Consider the following 17,918-nt stretch of genomic DNA (forward strand, 5'->3'; position numbering starts at 1 on the left):
GTCCTCAAAATCATCTATCCACGTAAGCTGAGATGTCTGTCACCCTGCCCAGCCCTTGGTTTTTGGTTCATGTGAGTTGGCCTTGGGTCACTGAGACAGACTCTGTCCTTGTGTTCTTCAGACTCAGGGCCTGTCTCCTCTGCTTCCCTGCCATTCTAGGCACATGAGAATCATCCTGCAGTTAAAGTCCCTGATATACTGCCGTTTCTTCTCTGCGGTCCAGCCACATTCCGAGGACTGAACCCAGTAGAAGGCTCCTGGGGTTCTCAATATCAGTGTTATTATCATTTATCCAGCTCTCTTTCTCTCCCTCAAGCCAAAAGGCCTCTTTTCTAGTCTAAAGGTTGAAGTAGGGTTATTCATTTTGTCCCTGAGTATTTGTTCTAGACCATGAGTCTTTTCTGTTCCCCATAAATCCACCCCACGTATCCTACACTACTTCACCTGCCCACACTGCACTCCTTTGGCTCTTCACACCCTCATGCCCAAAGAAATATGTTACATTTTTTTTCATGGGGGTTGGGGTGCATTCTGTTCCTTTCCTAAGCTGCAAAATAATATATAGGCTTTTCAACTATTTATGAGGACAAAAGAATAAGATAAAATATTTGTGTGTGCATGTATGCTTTTATGAGTTTATTCACAAATATCCCCACCAGTTAATTTATGCACACATGCGAACGTATAAGGAAGCAGGCTTTGCTCCAGGGATGAAAAGGCCTTGTGTTCTATCAAGATCTTCAAAACTTTCCAAACAGTTGTTGCGCTAGAATCCTTGTCTCAAAGTCCCCCTCTGGTGGAACTGAAGCTATGACAATCAAATGGGTGGCTGAAGGGAACGATGCCTGCTGGGAGTTACCCTGCAGAAAGAAAATACCAGGCAAAGGGTCAAGACTGATCTTAGCAATGGAAGTTCCACAGGTGTTTTCTGAATTAAATACCCCATGATTTTGCCTGGCCTACATTGATATTAAACTGCTTAATACACGTGGAAATGTTTTCCAAAATCTGCAAACTAACAATGGTTTTATAATACAAAAAGGTGATTTTCTAGATACCAATGATTCTCAAATTGTGGCTGATGGACCAACATCAGTATCAGGGCATTTTGTTAGAAATAAAAATTCTCAGGCCCACCCCAGATCTTAGAAAGTCTGGAGGTGACTACCAGCAATCTGTGCTTTCACAAGCTTGCCAGGGGATTCTGATGCATGCTCAAGTTTGAGAACCACTGATATATGCTACAGAAAGGTGACCAAGACAGTGAGCTTTGTGAATGATCAGGCTTAACAGGAAGGTGAGGCCACACCATGGGATAGTGGAGCTTTCTGCCACTTATTGAGTTTGCTTTGGGGCATGTCATTTATCCTTTCCGAGTCCATATAGAGAGAGGGACACATATGTATATGTATATATGAACTAGTTTACATGTGTGTGTTGTAACCAGTTCATACCTCACATGAGCTACCATGAGAATGATATGCAGCATGTGTTTGGAAGGTCCTCATAATTGGTGGTGGTTGTTGTTGTTGTTGTTGTTTTTGAGAAGGAGTTTCGCTCTTGTTGCCCAGGTTGGACTGCAATGGTGCGATCTCTGCTCACTGCAACCTCTGCCTCCCCAGATCAGGTGATTCTCCTGCCTCAGCCTCCTGAGTAGCTGGGATTACAGGTGCCCGCTACCACGTCCGGGTAATTTTTGGTAGTTTTAGTAGAGACGAAGTTTCACCATGTTGGCCAGACTGCTCTCGAATTCCTGCCCTCAGGTGACCCACTCACCTCGGCCTCCCAAAGTGCTGGAATTATAGGCATGAGCCAACCGCGTCCAGCCGGGTCCTCACAATTGTTAAAAAGCCATAGAAATATGAGGTAAGCAGGCAGCCAGCTTTTTGAAAAACTGGCAACCACAGCAGGAGAACAGCTTGACTGGAGGTTCCAGCACATTCCGAACAGCCCTCTGAGGGCCTGAACAGCTGCTGGATCAGCCCCACATCTCAACAAATGCAACAGCCATTTGTCTGCCCTTGCTGACAGGCAGGAGAGCATCTTTCCTCCATTGCCTGCCGTCTCCGGGGACTGGGCTCTGAGAGCAGGCGGCCGCTTCCGCTTCATGTCCTCCCTTCATTGTGACTACAAAGGGTGATGACTTACAAAGGGCATGTTTTAAAGATGTCTGGCTCAGCAGTTCGCTGCACTGTCTTCAGATGCACTGGTGACAGAGAAAAGAGCAAGGAGAGGAGGAGGAATGAGAAGAGGGCTGGATCAACTCGCGGCAACCTGTCGGCTTCCTCTTCCTGTCTCAGCTTGGCTTTCTGGAAGGCTTGCTGCTACTCCTCAGAAATGAAGGGGTAATTAGGTCACAGACTGAGTAGGGTGTATGGCCTGAGAAGGAGGCTGGATTCAGAATCGGGTAAGCAGTTCGCTCATGCCTCTTCCCTGTTTACAGAACAAAAATGTGCAGCCTCCAGACAGACCTGAGCCCTGCTGGGAATGGCTGTCAGTGGGTTCTGTGGAGAGCAGGGGTCACAGCACATGAATATCAAAGAGCTCTCCCTCCTCTGTAGGTGGACTGTCACGATTCAGCCTCATCTTCTGGAATCCCTATTGGCCTTCGAGGCTGACTGCTGCAAAAAAACTGATGAACATAAAAAATCTATTACAATGGGGCCATGATGGGTTCAGCAGATTTCCCTGACATTTAGGCATCCCAGATTGAAGGCAGGTTTCCCTCACTACCTACCTACATCTACCATAGTACTGAGATTTTCTAGCAAAACACAAAGAGCAAACAAGGAAGACCTCCTTGTTGTGGATTTTGTTTCTTTGAGTCTAAAAGCTGGGGAGAAGTAGTGCTAGTTTACAAAAGGGGAAAATTTTTCTGCAATTGACATTTTTCTTCTACAAAGTCAGACAAGCTAACCTCCAAATCACTTCCAATTCTGAGATTCAAGCATCCCAGCGGTTCTATTTGCTAGGAAATATAGAAGACTATAGTCCTTGGACACATAGAGTTACCATTTTAAGCACAAAATGCTGGGAGCTATTTTTACTTAATACCTAAGATTATTCTCCGGTGTTTAAGCCTTTCACCTAAACAGCACAGCCTGGTTAAAGCTTCAGAAGCACAAATTGAAATGGCATTACACTTTTAGCTCCTTGGTTCTGACAATAGACCAAGGGGAAGAAAGGGCAGTTACAACTGTCATGCAAAGGAGGAAGGATGAACAATTGCCTTTCTTATGGCTCTGGACAAATTTTGTACATTGATTTGGAGCTCATAACAATCCCAAGGAAGGAGGGAGGACAGGGTGTGCTTCTGGCCTCCTGCCTCCATATAGATGGCTCCAAAATATCACTGGCCCTAGCACTGTGTCCAAAAAAGACCAAGAAATGAAAGAATAATCCAAAAAAAAGGAAGAATAGCTCAACCCTGTGGTTTTATAAACACAATTTCTCTCTTTTCTTGCTGGCACTCTCCTAAGACTGCAGCTATGGTTTTTCACATTCTTTATTTGTACAGATCCCAATTTAGCTCAAGGAACAAAATAAACCATAGCTCTCAATTAAATACACTCTGAAAACTGAAAGTTCATGTTTGGCCAGAGGTTTATTCACATTAAGCTGAGGTCTGCAGCCTGGGAATCCCATTTTGCTTTACCTTGTATTTTATTTCCACTGTAAGAGGATCAGGGCTGACACATTATCTCCAATCAGAAGGATATTTGGAATCTTTGCATAACAGTACAATGTGAAGCTGCAGAAATTCAGTACTGATCATCTTGTAGCAATGGGACACAGAGATTGTATGAGGCTTCTCTAAGATCTCAAAGCGGATCACTGATGGGTATGTGGATATCCCATAATCTATGATACTCTTTTGGGCTTTATAAATATTCAACAGAGTCCTCTCCTTGGGCAGCCCTGCGTTCGAGCCTCATATGATAGAGGCAAGAATTGCCCATATAGTGCAAAGTTTTCATTCAATACATGCCAACCAACCTCCACATCCTGAATTCAGGGTTTGCTGGGAAGAGAGCTGATAAATATGTCCAGGGAGCATGGAGGCTCCTGGGAGAAGGCTTCAGACCTAGACCTAGCCTCCATTCTCTTTTGAGATTCAATGTTTTATTATACATCTTAATTTCATGTCCTAAACATCCATCAAAAGGATGAGATGGTAGTGCCTATATCCAGAAAACACTTAGTATTAGTTGTTGAATTAAACACCCAGAGCCTGGTGAATGGACAGGGTAGTTCCTGCCAGAGCAGCTTACCCAACCCATTCACAGCACATAATGATGGATGCCTCCCTGCTGAGCTCATCTCCAGGACACCTTCTTTGTCTTATCTATGTGGTTGCCCCTTTTTTAAGGGCTGCCTGCTCCCATTTGTGGATTCCCTTTCTTGCTCCCTGTCACAGGACATCAGTTCTCTTAAAATTCCCCCTCTCCAGGACTCTGCTCGTCAAACACGTGTGCGCACACACACACACACACACACTACATCCCTCCTTTTCTTTTCCGCAGTCTTTCAGCTGAGTAGGTCATCATTCCATGCTACCCATCATTTTCTTGAAAGGAGCTGGGGGAAGTTAGGATTCTTAAGAGTAGAAAAGGGAAGAGTATAAAAGAGTAAAAACACAGAGACTCTTTAGGAGATAACCACAATAGTTCAGGTAAGAAATGAGGGTAGCTTGGACAAGGGTTGAGGTAGTGGAGAGGGTGAGGAGAAATCAGATTCAGAGAGCTTAGGGGATTTGCTGATGGATTGGCTGTTAGCTGAGAGGGAAACAGAATGATGACTCCTACATTTTTGTTTTGAGCAACCAGGTAGATGGTAATGCCATTTGCTGAGATGGAGGAGACGGAGAGAAGATTTGCAAGAGATAGCCATCCGGAGGTCATGTCTGAACATAAGTCTTGAGGTGCTACCGCACATCTAAGCAGAAAGACTGAACAGAAGTAGATACATAAATGTGAAGCCAGAGACAAAGATCTGGGAATAACCATATATCACAACCTAGATTGTTCCCTCAAGCAATGGTGAAGCAAGGTATTTCAGCTAAACAAAAATCCACTGGGTGCCTAATGTATGCCCAGCATAATGGGCAGACTAAAATGAGAGACCAAAAAATTTGCTCCAAGTCCCTAAACTAAGCAAGTGCGTGATTCAAACAGAGGTCATCTATTCTTGTATCTAATCATTTATTGAACATTTATTAGGTGCCTACCATGTGCCAGATCCTGTGGGATCTAAAAGATACTAGGACTAAAGACATAACTAGAATAGAATAAGTGCTGATTAAAAGTTATTAGTATCATCACTTGTATTGTCTAGTGGAGAAGACAAAGGCAAAAACGGAATTATGGAAAAGTTTGGAAAAGCGACATACCAGTGGAGGATGCCTGATCCCAGTCTTTCTGTCCACTGTGCTCCTAATTAGGCCAAGGGCACCCAGCTCTGCTGTGGCAGAACTGAAGCTGTAACTCACTTATGTGACTCCCAGTTGGGCTTCCTGAACCAGTGACACTGTAGTACTAGAACCAAGCCTCACATCTCAATGAAAAGTGAAGACCAGAGCAGCCCCAGTGCAATTTCAGTGACCCAGGTTCTCTGTTTAGGAAGTCAGTGTTTCTTCTTCACTGGCATGCTAGTATCTGCATGATTGCGACTTAGTGAGGGAAAAATTCATGCCTTAATTCTGTCTCATCAGAGGAAGCAAAGGGGGGCCGGACTATCATGGCCCCTGTACCTCCGTGTCTGAACAGAATACAAAACACGAAAAGTGCAGACAACCATAATAGGGACATGCATGTGTGCTATGTATCAGAAACTGTTCTAAGAACTTTTCATACATTTGTCTTCCTTTATCCTCACAGCAATCATGTGAGGTAAGTGAAATTATTAACCCCATTTAACACAGGAGAGAACCAAGATTCCCCCAGTGTTGTAAGTGGTAGATCCAGGATGGGAACCAAGCAGGGCAACCTTAGAGCCTGCATTCCTAAATACTGTGTTACACTGAATGGACGCTTCAGTAAGACGCACCACATTGACCTCATGGTTATGTGTCCCCCAACATGCCAGCACTCACATCCAAGACAGTGCCTACCTGAGGGGAAAACTGCCCACCATGCCTACTGCTGCTCCCTCTCCCTTCTGCCCTCACCACCTCTCCCTCCCACTCTCTGCAAACACTCCCCAACAAGCCATCCCAATTTACATAATCACTTTGTGCTTCTCTGCACAGTCCTGATTTAAGCTGTCCAGAAACCCGCATAAAATAGTGGATTATTCATAGCTACGAGGAACCCTTTCCATTTTGCTGCCAGTTTTAAGCTGTTTAACTACCCGCCAATCTGCTGATAAAATACAAAAATGTGATTTATCTCCAAACACACAGAAACATCTCAACAAATCGGATTTACTTTACCTTCCAAAAAATGTTGTTTTGGGTTTTCCAAGATGTCCTTTTCACAGTATTGTCCTCGTGATAAGTTGGATGACTTTGAGAAAAAGATGAGCAATTCATTTATACCCACTCTCCCGTCTGATTCCTAGAAAGATTTGTCTGCCTCATACTCTCTCTGGAGCCTTTGTTGAGCTCCCAGAGGGCAACTCTCGCATTCTCCCCTATCCTAACCTCAGGCTTCACCTCCCGGGAGAGGGACTAGGGACCAAACAATTAAGTAGCCCCTCCTCCTTTTTATCCCATGTCCACCATCCTCAACATAATAGGGACCATAATGACCCAGGGTCTTCTGTCATTTCTTCCCACTCCACCCTCATTTCCCTGCAGCTCAGAACCTCACCTACTTGTGCAAACCGTGATCCTTTCTCCAGAGTCCAGTGGAGTCTCCATGTCATTGCAACCCATCCTCTTCGCCAGCTTTTCTTCTTAATTTTTTATTATTTTTGTTTTTTGCAGACTGGGTCTGGCTCTATTGCCCAAGCTGGAGGGAAGTGGTGCGATCATAGCTCACGACAGCCTTAAACTCGTGGGTTCAAGCGATCCTCCCACCTCAGCAGCCCGAGCAGCTGGAACAATAGGCATATGCCATCAAGCCCAGCTAATCTTGTGTGTGTGTGTGTGTGTGTGTGTGTTTTGTTTTGGTAGAGACAGGGTCTTGCTATATTTTCCGAGTGGTCTTGAACTACTGGCCTCAAGCAATCCTCCTGCCTCAGCCTCCCAAAGAGCTGGGATTACAGGCATGAGCCACCATGCTGGGCCTCTTCACCCTTAGTCTTTTCCCTAAATGGTACCCAAATTGTCTTCTCTTGGCTGTTCCTGGCCAATACAGCTCTATTCTCAGGAAAGAATGTACCACTGGCAGAGCTGTACTCCTCACTTCAGGGCCTATGCTATGGTTTCTTCACAGGGCTGTAGCAGGGTTGTGGTAGATAAAGGTAGAGAGGCATATTGGTCTCTCTCTGCTGCTTTGCCTCCTCTCAGACCATGACTCTTCTATTTCAATCAGAATCCTCTTCTCCTGGGCCCCAGTCCCAATCCATTCTGCCCTTTCTCCAACCCACTGCTGTTGTCACCTGATTATTCTGCTGCATTTAAGAGACCTTTGAAGGCCAGGCATAGTGACTCACACCTGTAATGCTAGCACTTTGGGAGGCAGAGGAGGGAGGATCACTTGAAGTCAGGAGATTCAGGCCAGCCTGAGTAACATAGAGAGGCCTTGTCTCTACGAAAATTAAAGAAATTAGCCAGATGTGGTGGCACACGCTATAATCCTAGCAACTCGGAAGGACCACTTGAGCCCAAGAGTTCAAGGCTGCAGTGAGCTATGATCCCAGCACTGTACTCCAGCCTGGGCAACAGAGCCAGAACTTATCTGAATAAATGAAATAACATGCACAATATATGGGCGATTATGTTTACATTATCACTGTCTTCATCATACCACCACTGTATCAACGCCACATTCATCATCATCTCCCTTCCTTTCTCCATGCCCCCCGACTGTAACACACCTAATTTGTTATTTCCTAAATATGACCACCTCCTTTGTGGCACCATGACTTAATGCTTTACCCTCTGAAATGTCTGATAAACTCTTAGCTCGCTCTTGAACTATGACTCTGAGTTGGTCCCTGCCTTCTCTGAGCTTCCATAGCACACTGTTCATACACACATGTAGGTACATTTTATACGGTTTCTAATCCAATTCTGTGGCAAATTAAAGACGGTCACAATGTCTTTGGCATGCCTCCCATTGAGAGGTAGAGTCTATGTCCCCTCCCCTTGAATCTCGGTGGGTTTATGAATATACTGACCATTAAAAAATGCAAAAGTAATTCCAGGCTTTGAGAAATTGGCAGTTACCACTTTCTCTTGTCTTGAATCACTCTCTCTGAGAGTCTTGAGCGGCTGTAAGGTGGATGACTCAACGTCAAGAGTTTGAGACTAGCCTGGCCAACATGGTGAAACCTTGTCTCTATTAAAAACACAAAAAATTAGCCAGGCATGGTATCGAGAGACTGAGGCAGGAGAATCACCCGAACCCGAGAAGCAGAGGTTGCAATGAGTCGAGACTGTGCCACTGCACTCCATCCTGGGAGACAGAGAGAGACTCCATCTCCAAAATAAATAAATAAGTAAATAAGTCTTGGCTACCTGAGGCTGCTATACTGAAGAGACCACATGCAGATGCTCTGGCCAAAAGACCCAGCTAAGCCCAGCCTCCTAGCCAACGCCACCCAGAGGCCAGTTATATAAGCATGAATCCATCTTTGACCATACAGATCAATCGGTCCACCAAACAGTGACCACTGAATGGCCTCTGTGCATACCATATGGACTAGAATAATTGCCCAGAAGAGCTCTCCCCAAATTACTAATTTCAAAATTCAAGGTATATAATAAGGCAGCTGCAGTTTTAAGCTACTAAGGTTGGAGTGATTGTTACATAGATTTTCCAGCTTCAAGAGGCTGCCTACATTTCTCGCCAGCAATTTAACACCTTTCCCCTGCCTTCTCTTCTGTCCTTACATCTATTTATCTGGCCCTCCTGAGTCCTTATCACAAGGACACTGCGATTACAGTAGGCCCAGTAATCTGGATAATCTAGAATACTGTCCTCATCTCAAATCCTTGATCATATCTGCAAAATCCCTATTGCCATAATGTAAAGTAACACATATACAGTTTCCAGGAACAAGGACTTGAACATTTTGTGGGCCAGTATTCTGCCTAGCCACATCAACAAATGTCTCAGATTCCTCAAAAGATTTTGACATCACCAAGAGGAGCTTGGAGTATGTAGATGAACACAAAGCCTTCTGGTTGGTCTTGTTCACGTTGTACATACATTTTTTAGGATTTTGCAAATATTCTAGTATCCAAAATGTTATTGTCTGGCTCTTAAAATTTGAAAAAGTCTTTATGTCACAAGTGACAGGCTAGAGCTTGTGCAAAGTGAATGAACCTATGTGTAAATGTTTGGAATCAAGGGTGAGATGCCAGGCCACTATAAATTCATACTTACCTAGTGGGGGAAACACCATGATCATGAAGGTGACTTTCCCAGGGTGAGGCTCATCCATTGCACGTTGGGTGTGCTGACGTCTGCAGGAAACCAGACTGCATAATTTGTGGTAGTGAGGGTACGGCACTTGCATTCTCCTTTGTATCACTGTTGGTCAAATGATAGAAGTCATACTTGGGATGTGTGGCTATTGTTTTGCTTTGTGACTTACAGTTCTCTAAAGTAGATATGACATTATGGGGTATGTAGTATGCCTTTGCAGCCATTTCTCAGGATGTATACCCTTAAATATCTCCAGAAACAGCAAGTGACACTACAGTGTAATCTGTGCTAGTGACAGACTTCCTTTGCACTTTCTCTCTGACTTTACTTTTTGGCTGTTTTTTTTTTTTTCAAAATAATTTGATGTTTTTATTGAAGTAACATGTGAGTGTTTTTGAAATGTCATATAAAAGGGATAAACCTGAAAGGTAACTCTTCCCCGACCACTCCTTCCTCACCTTCCCCATTTGTAGCTGTTTTTTCATTTACCTCAATATTTTTGTGCTGGTATTTATAATAAGAATTTCACTGACATTTCCCACCCCAGTACCTTCCCTCCTCCATCCTTTCATTATATAGAGTGCTATAAACTCCATGTCTGATTCACTTGGTCAGCAGTATGAATCAACTGAGATGAAAAAGAACACTGCAGTTAGAGAAAGCTACTTTCAAATAGTTCTACACATTTTTAGATGACTCCCAATATGATCATCTAAGGAGTGGAACTCATAATCAGAAGACCCAGTTTCAAGTCCTGACTTGCATGGACAATTTCACCTGATACCTGTGTTCCAGAGACTTAGGCCAGGACCTAATAAACGGACAGATAATAAACATTTTAGGCTCTGCAGGTCGTAGCAAATACACAACTCTGCCATTATAACCCAAGGAAGCCATAGGCAATACATAAATGAGTGGGTGTGGCTACACCACAAATAAAACTTTATTTGCAAACACATACTACAGCTGGTTTGGGCCCCGAGGATATAGTTTGCTAATCTCTGGCCTCGGATATTACATGGAGACAAAAAAAACACATGGGATAGCTATGAGCATTAAATAAATAAAGGTGTGACAATCCTTTAGTCCTTTACAGACAAGAAAGCATGACATAGGTGAGAAGAGAGAGTAGGGCTAAGAAGGGAAGCAGCGAGCACTGGAGATAACCTTGCCTTACTCCTTCATTTGCTGCAAGGCCACTCTGTTTATTATGGCACATGATGTATAAGATGGTACTGAATATGAGCGCTGAATCTGCAGTCTTGCTTCTAGAGGCCAAATTTGAAATCGTATTTACAGTCTTGTTTCCTGCAGCTTGAGTTATTTAAGATTTGGTTTAATTCATTTCGGAGCATACAGACTGGGGAGTAGTTTTTGAGACAAGATATAACATCTTATATAATTGACCATGCAAAACGTTTTAGGCAAGGAATTCTCATAGCTCTATTGCTTTAACAATCAACAAAGAATTACTGATATGTCAGGCCGTGTGCCAGAGGACTATGGACACAGAAACGAGTGAGACATCACTTTAACTCAAGTCCTTGGTTTAGCAGGGAAAGCACACGTGTATAAAGAGAACAATAGCAAAATGCAATAGTAGTCTTTAAAAAAGAGAGAGACAGTGGAAAGCTGACATTCCTGCTGCTTCATGTCTTTTAATCATCTTTACGACATGTTGATAGATCTCCACATTTTGAATTCTGCCTTCTCGATGTAGGAAAAAAAAAAAAGTTCCCAATCTCCCTTGCTGTTAGAATGGAGGCATGTGGCTTTGTTTTTACCAGTCAGACACATCTACACAAGACCTGGATCCTAAGTAAGTTATGTGAGGGGACAATGAGGAGGGCGGGACACCCACTCCATGGGTAGTGGTGGCAGCAGAGGAGGCTAGCACGGTTTTGGGACCAAAGGCAAAAGCTGCTTCCTCACCAGGAGAACCCGACCCTGGTATGATGCTGGGAGCTGCTGCTGCTGGAAAATGAATCTGAAACTTATTTCCCAAGCCCTTCCAACAACTCGGTAAGCTTTCTAATTTCCTCAATTGATTCCTTCCTGCTTAAGCTAACTAAAGTGGATTCTGTCGTCAGCCATTAAGAACCTGACTGATACATGAAGATTGTTCAAGGTTACTTAAAGTTAAATGGAAAATAAAGTTTCTCAGAGGCAGTGATGTTAAAGATGAGTCATTCCAGAAGGACATCTTGGACTGAATGAATTGCATCTGCAAAGGCTAGGAAGCATATGAGACCATGCATTGTTCAGGAAATGAAGGTGAATGTGGTTGAAATATTTGCAGCATAAGAAAAGTGACTGGTGAGGGTGCTGAAAATGCAGCCAGGGATCATGAAAGTTTTTCAATGCCTTGATTGGGCATTTATATATTGAATAAATGGAGAGCCATTAATGACTTTAAGCAGGAGACTGTCAATATCATATTAGCATTTTCGGGAGATCCCTTGGCAGCAGTGTGGAGAATTGAATGCGGGGTGGGAGAGAGACCAGAGCAGGGACAACTATTAGGAGGCTATTGCACTCGTCCAGGTGAGAGGTAATAAGATCGAAGTTGAAGCAGTGGTGGTACACATGGAATGGGGGGAGGAGATTGATTTTTTTCTGCTGAGATTTTGATTTAATCAGGAAAGAAGAAACAGCAGATTCACCAATATGTTGCCTCTCTACTAGAGGAGATAATATTCCATTAAAAACATCTAAATTGCAACCTTGGATCTCTATATCCCCAGGGCACACTGCACAGAGCCAGCATGTGAAACCCCTGTGGAGACTATCGTGAATGTTTATGTGTCTCTAGAAGTGGACTGGAGGCAGTGAGATAAAAAGCCTTATTTTATGGCTAAGGTCCAGAGCATTCCTTTCAGAAGGAGAGGTGCCTCTGGGAAAAGTTGTGAGATAAATCTTATAAAGGTGACATGGTTATTCATTTCCACAGAGTCCCATTTTTCACAGGGTTTCTACATCCAACTTTTATCCCCTTGTCTAGGACAACTCATCAAGAAATGTCCCTACCAAGAAAACTGGAGTTACTAACCATATATGACTTCTAATACAAGGGCTCCAGGTTTCCAAACATTTTTTCTATTCAAAGTAGGGAAGACGAAATGGGGCATGGGACTCCAGGAACAGGAGGGCGTGAGAGAAAGTAAGCAAGAAAAAGAGACAGTGCAGACGTTCTCAGGTGGCCCTCCCTGCTGCATGTTCATGCAACGCCTTTTATGCCATTTTTCTCTCCCTCTTGCTCCCTCTCCTTTAAATTGTAAAAGTATAAAATATTTAAAGAAATATGTTTGAAAAGACAGTAAGTCACCTGTAATCACATCATCTTAGCACAATCAGCTTTCTTTTTCGTGCATTCACTCCTAGCCCTTGTTCTCCACTTGGGTGGCTAATTTTAGAGTTCTTATTGGAATATATTTCTTTGGCCCAGTTCCCCAGAAAAGCAGACTCTGAGTCAGATCTCCATGTTGGAGGTTCTTGGGCACAGAGAGCATCCATCGTGGGGAGTAAGGGAAGCAGAGCTGGCCAGAAGAAGACATTGGACTGAAATGCAGTAGCCCCTCAGAGTTGCCCCAGATGAAGGCAGGCCCCCTCCCATTTACCAACCAGTTAGTGAAGTCAGACCACCTCCAGGGAAGGCCATCACCGCCAGTGAGAAGGTTCCTTTCTGACAAAGGCCAAATCCAGAGAAGAGCTCAGCTGTGAGTCACAAGCAGCCAACATTCCTGGCAAGTGGGGGAAAGAATGCCTTGATCCCAAAGGCCATATCTGGGCATGCAACAAGCGTATGGAATCCACAGCATAGGGATCAGTAGCACTGCACTATATTAGCAATCTTAAGCAACACAACAAGTCAGCTGAGAAATCATGGGCTTCTTCAGGATCACACAATGCTAAGTGTTAACTCTCTTCTACTACCAGTTTTTTTGTTTGTTTTTTTTTTTTTCACTTTGAGTTCTGTGATACATGTGCTGAATGTACAGGTTTGTTACATAGGTATACATGTGCCATGGTGGTTTGCTGTACCTATCAACCCATCACCTAGGTTTTAAGCCCTGCATGCATTAGGTATTTGTCCTCAGCGGAGCACCTCTGAGCCCAAGTTTCTTTAACTTTAAAATGAGAAAAGTACAAAAACCTGACACTGAGGTTTGCAGGAAGATGAACTAAGATAGGGTATACAGCAAATAGTAAGCGCTAAGGAAATCAAATTTACTATGATTAGCATTCAGTTCATCTTTGGTCTGTTGAAACATTACATGTGGCAGTCACATTTAACAGCTGCATAATATGGCATCATAATGAATAGTTGCATTACTTAATCGTCTTCTAGTATTTGATACAAAGGTTGTTGCCAATTAATCACTATTAGAGAGCAAGTAAAAATATGTCTCTTTGCCATGTAACTTTTTTTGCATTTTGTCGGTTCTTTAATTCTCTTAGGTAAATTCTATTCCTGTGTCAAGTGACGTGGATGGCTTCTGTACAATTCTCAAATTCTAAGTCATTCATTCTCTGCAAGACTATCATGAGCCTCCTGTCAGTGAGAAGCGCTGTCACTCAAAATATCTGACAGAGCTTCAGCTTCTTCTTCCAGCTCAGGCGGTATGACTGCAGAATCTTTTACTCAAATATAAATGTATGAAACAACAGACGAGTTGAAGTTGTGTTTTGTTTTGCGTCAACTCTGTTATACCCCAGACACACACATACACACACACACAATTTCAGAAATCAAATTCAGGCTGGGCACAGTGGATCACACCTATAATTGCAGCACTTTGAGAGGCCAAAGCGGGAGGATTGCTTGAGCCCAAAAGTTCAACACCAGTCTGAGCAATACAGTGAGACACCTGTCTCTTAAAAATTTTAAAAATTAGCCAGGTGGGGTGGCACACGCCTGTACTCCCAGCTACTCAGGAGTCTGAGGTGGGAGGATTGCTTGAGCCTGAGAGGTTGAGGCTGCAGGGAACTGTGATCACATCACTGTACACCAGCCTGGGTGACACAGCGAGACCCTGTCTCAAAAAAAAAAAAAAAAAAACAGAAGTCAAAGTCAGACAATTTGCACCTTTAGTTTCATAATTAGGTTGGTTTCATAGTTTCTCCCCTTTTACTAAAAATAATTTACGGTTCTAGTTGCCACGTTCAGGATATACATAAATGTAAGTAATATGAAGTAGAGAAGAAAATTGTTGGCCGGGCGCGGTGGCTCAAGCCTGTAATCCCAGCACTTTGGGAGGCCGAGACGGGCGGATCACGAGGTCAGGAGATGGAGACCATCCTGGCTAACACGGTGAAACCCCGTCTCTACTAAAAATACAAAAACTAGCCGGGCGAGGTGGTGGGCGCCTGTAGTCCCAGCTACTCGGAGGCTGAGGCAGAAGAATGGCGTAAACCTGGGAGACGGAGCTTGCAGTGAGCTGAGATCCGGCCACTGCACTCTAGTCCGGGCGACAGAGCGAGACTCCGCCTCAAAAAAAAAAAAAAAAAGAAAGAAAATTGTTTTAAACACATTGACAGTTAAAACAACAACAACAACAAAAACCTAAAACATACCCAAAAATGATTGTAACAGTAGTGATTAATTCTGGGTAGTTGAATAATAGGGACCGCCATCTTCTCCTTCTCCATCCTTTTCAGTATTTTACAAGCATTCCACCCATTCATGTCTATCTTAGAGTGCAGGGGTAGGGGCAAGTTTGGGCATTTGTCAGACTGACATGGATACAAGATCTGCCTGGCCACTCACTGGCTAGATGAGCCCTTGAACTTTACTTGCCGGTTCACAAGGTTTCTGTGAGGACTAAAAGATATTAAAGCAAACATAGCTGTCCCTAGTGAGTAGATGGCACCCAACGAAGATGAGATTCCCTCCCCTCTAAAATGGAGGTGAGGGCAGCGCCACCTGGTGGCCCCTGCGGCTGTCGGCCCCTTCCGTGGGACCGAGTGAACATTCCCCCACTCATACTCCCTTGGCGCCACCTCCTTTATTGCTGAGGCTCAGAAGGATTAAGAATAAAAAGCAATTATAGAACAGATACTGGATAATCAGTTAATTAACATTTCAGAGATAAGGGAACAGAAAACTCAAATCCCACAGTATAAATCAATGGCAGGCTGGGTCAAAAGGATCCAACTCATAAAAGCGTTCCACTCAGAGCCAGAGGAGGCTTCCCGCTCCCAGCCTGGCTGGTCTTTCGCTTTCTCCTCTTGTCTTACTAAATCTTTTATCTCCCTCTCCCTCCTCCTCCTCCCTTTCTCTAATACTGTGCTCTCCCTTTTCTCCATGGCTCCTGTTCTTATTTTGCCGATTTTTCCCATATTTCCCTCCCCTGGATTAACTGAGCAGTTTGGGGTTTGCATTCTGTATTTTAATATTATGGGAATGGAGCTTTGATTTTTATGTCCAAAATATTTTATCAAGGTTTTTATTTTTTTTTTTTTTTTTTTTTTGAGACGGAGTCTCGCTCTGTCGCCCGGCCTGGAGTGCAGTGGCCGGATCTCAGCTCACTGCAAGCTCCGCCTCCCGGGTTTACCGCCATTCTCCTGCCTCAACCTCCCGAGTAGCTGGGACTACAGGCGCCCGCCACCTCGCCCGGCTATTTTTTTCTATTTTTTAGTAGAGACGGGGTTTCACAGTGTTAGCCAGGATGGTCTCGATCTCCTGACCTCGTGATCCGCCCGTCTCGGCCTCCCAAAGTGCTGGGATTACAGGCTTGAGCCACCGCGCCCGGCCCCAAGGTTTTTATTTTAAAAGGTGTATATATCATGAAAGAAGTACTTCATTTGAGTCGGAGGAAAGCCACAGAAGGAAAGCCTCCCCAGTGATTTAGTGTTGATCCTGGATATTTTGAGCCTGTCAATTTGCTCTGTGAGTCTGCTTTCCAGATATGTCAGCAAGACTGCATAGGCCTCAAGCGTTTTCTTGGGATTCCCCAAAGAACTAACCCAAGGAACACAGAGAGGATTAACAGCCTCTCAGACCCACTCAATTCCTGGAAGATTCTGATACAACTGCTGTCTCAGGTTCAATGGCTTTAGTCAGGGTAACAGGTGTCCTCTCTGAGCCAGCAGCCCAATGGTACACAGCTGGGGCCCTGGGGGGTTGGCAGTAGTAGGAATCTAGGAAGAGGGGTCACAATAGCCCCAGCAAACTAACGTACTTTCCTTTCTGTCTTGAGCCCCATTAGGCAGTGAAGGAAGTGTATGGCTATATTAGTCTGTTCTCATGCTGCTAATAAAGACATACCTGAGACTGAGTAATTTATGAAGGAAAGAGATTTCATTGATTCACAGTTCCACATGGTTGGGGAGGCCTCACAATCATGGTGGAAGGCAAGGATAAACAGTGTCACATCTTACATGGTGGCAGGCAAGAGAGAGTGCTTGTGCAGGGGAACTCCCATTTATAAAACCATCAGATTTCATGAGACTTACTATCATGAGAACAGGACGAGAAAGACCTGACCCCAAGATTCAATTACCTCCCACCAAGTCCCTCCCACAACATGTGGGAATTATGGGAGCTACAATTCAAGATGAGATTTGGGTGGGGCCACAGCCAAACCATATTGACAGTCAATAGTCACTTCAGTTCACAAGTGGGCTGTGGTCCTCTACTCAGATCAAGATTATGAATATAATGGGTGGTGAGATCCACACATGCCTGCACCTCAGACAGCAGGACCAATATAGGTCAGCAGTGCCATTTGCTACAGGAGAGACTGCAATGAGCAGAGTTAGATTGCCACAAAAAAGTACATTTTTATGAGAACAATAATTTCTTGATCTTCAGCTTTTCCTGAAATGTCTATCCAAATTCTCTTTGGACTGAGTTCTATTTCTTGGTTATAAAGGCAGAGAGACATGCCATCCTAGACATTTAGGAAGGGAGAGGCAAACTTTTGCATGTGTGTGTAAACGTTTAGATGTCAATCATTCAGAACAAGCTATTAGAAACCCTGGCCTTTCCAAAGAACCCAGCTGCTGTGGTCTGGCCTTGACCTTGGACCTACCAGGGCAACCCAGACTTGCTGTACTCGGATCTTATACCACTTAACGACAATCCCCCAGAATCCAGATTGGCCAATCCCTAACCTGACTCAGGCTACACAATAAGGTTTAGGTATACTGTGTCCCTCACTCTCTCCAATGACTAGGAGGCCCTGGTCTGGCCAAGTTCTCCCGCTTAATATTATTAGTACTGGTCATTTTGAGACTCATGACTAAGAAAGGACAGTAATGGAAAGCACTCAGAGCTCTTCTCCAGAAGAAGGAAGTGATTAACTGTCAGCCACAGCCCAGGCAATTGAGCATGAACACTGAAGTTTTCGCAGCCTGAAAACTATGACAAAAGGAAGGAGA

The 17,918-nt window shown here is 44.0% G+C and overlaps 1 long non-coding RNA gene and 1 pseudogene across 1 annotated transcript; both read left to right on the top strand.

Moving 5' to 3' along the window:
- Positions 1-2,159: 2,159 nt before the first annotated feature.
- Positions 2,160-13,465, top strand: LOC117082350. Its single transcript, XR_004436562.1, has 3 exons — positions 2,160-2,407; positions 12,281-12,364; positions 12,982-13,465. It is a non-coding gene; the product is annotated as an uncharacterized LOC117082350 (long non-coding RNA).
- LOC117082933 lies at positions 9,487-9,634 on the top strand (annotated as a pseudogene).
- Positions 13,466-17,918: the final 4,453 nt, after the last annotated feature.

This window comes from Trachypithecus francoisi, unplaced genomic scaffold (genome assembly GCF_009764315.1).
Source record: "Trachypithecus francoisi isolate TF-2019V2 unplaced genomic scaffold, Tfra_2.0 Lachesis_group9, whole genome shotgun sequence".
NCBI lineage: Eukaryota > Metazoa > Chordata > Mammalia > Primates > Cercopithecidae > Trachypithecus > Trachypithecus francoisi.